Raw genomic sequence first — 1,322 nt, 5'->3', positions numbered from 1 at the left:
ACACTGGTCATGATTTTGTGAAGTATGTGAGCTTGACTAGAGGTGGAAAACGAGAGGTGGTTTTTGATTCTTGTACACATTAAGGTTAGACATGCCTAAAGAGGATCTTTGTTGTTCCTGAATCAGGTCCAGTAAAGTGTGTACAGATGCATCTGATGCTTCTACTGCTCCTTTGTTCTATAGCAGAGTGGCTTTTCTATATTTGCTGTGATCAGCTGGTAAAAAATAGTTTTAATATATTTTTATGCAAGAAAGTCCACCTCAAAACATTGTCTGTGCAGTCAGTTCACCAAGATTACGATCTTGCCTTAACATATTATGCTGTCTTAAGCTCTCTGATCCTCACATATCGAGGGGGTCTTAAAATTTTTTGACACAATTTAAGACCCCCTTTAAATTGTGTCAAAGCTTTCAGGGGGTCTCATGGGTTAATCGGGGGAGGGGGGTCGAGCCCCCCCAGACCCCCCTGTATTTCGGACTCTGGTGTTCCTCTTCATGGAGTTTGTTTATAATGCTCTGAAAGAGTACTTCTTGCTTTTCAGCAGGATAGGTAGCTGGGAATTGTTGTACCTAACATGGGTCTTTTTTTATTTTCCAGGCCAAGGACCCCCAAACTGATGGAGAGATGGAGCGGGAACCTCCTAATTATCTATAGGTTGTATGAAATTGTCTTATATCAAGCTGGTCCTATAGTCACTCTATTACAGATGGAGTCATGTAACAAAGTCATTTCGCCCTGGGATTATTAAAGTATTTGTGATTCTGATTCCTGGTTGATGGGACAGGTGTTGTGAATGAGACGGTGTCCAGCTTGTGTGTGTCACTGAATGTGTGCATTGATGACTTAAAGACATCTTTTGCCTCCATGTATCTGTTTACTACAGTGTGTTGAATTCATGTTGATGTGGATTTAAAGACATTTCAATTAGTGGAAAAAAAATTGCAGGGGGCAGGGACGTGCATACATAGAGACTAGGTGGTGCTAAAGCACTAGGAAGTTTGCCCTTTATCAACGAAAATGCCCTACTGAAACTCGTTTTTTTTTATTTATTTCTTTATTATTAATATTAATAAGATTTTACTGAGGTTGGTTTTGAAATTATCTTTTGAAAACCTGAGCCATTAAAAACGACTGAAACAATGCCCCGAAATGAGCCACCTCCTTGCGCACACCCGACCAGCCTATCTCTCTTCCTTTGTCACGTGAACTCGCGCGGTTGCCCGCAGGGCATGCCAGATCATCATAGCAGTTCAGTAAGCGTCTTCAGATAGCAGGAACGGTCGCTGACAGGCTGCTTCTCCCGTGCCCCATTAGCCAGGTA

Source organism: Cyprinodon variegatus, unplaced genomic scaffold (assembly GCF_000732505.1).
Source record: "Cyprinodon variegatus isolate N-32 unplaced genomic scaffold, C_variegatus-1.0 Scaffold1126, whole genome shotgun sequence".
Taxonomy (NCBI): Eukaryota; Metazoa; Chordata; class Actinopteri; order Cyprinodontiformes; family Cyprinodontidae; genus Cyprinodon; species Cyprinodon variegatus.
The sequence above is the reverse complement of the archived record's forward strand: the minus strand, read 5'-3'. Positions refer to the sequence as shown.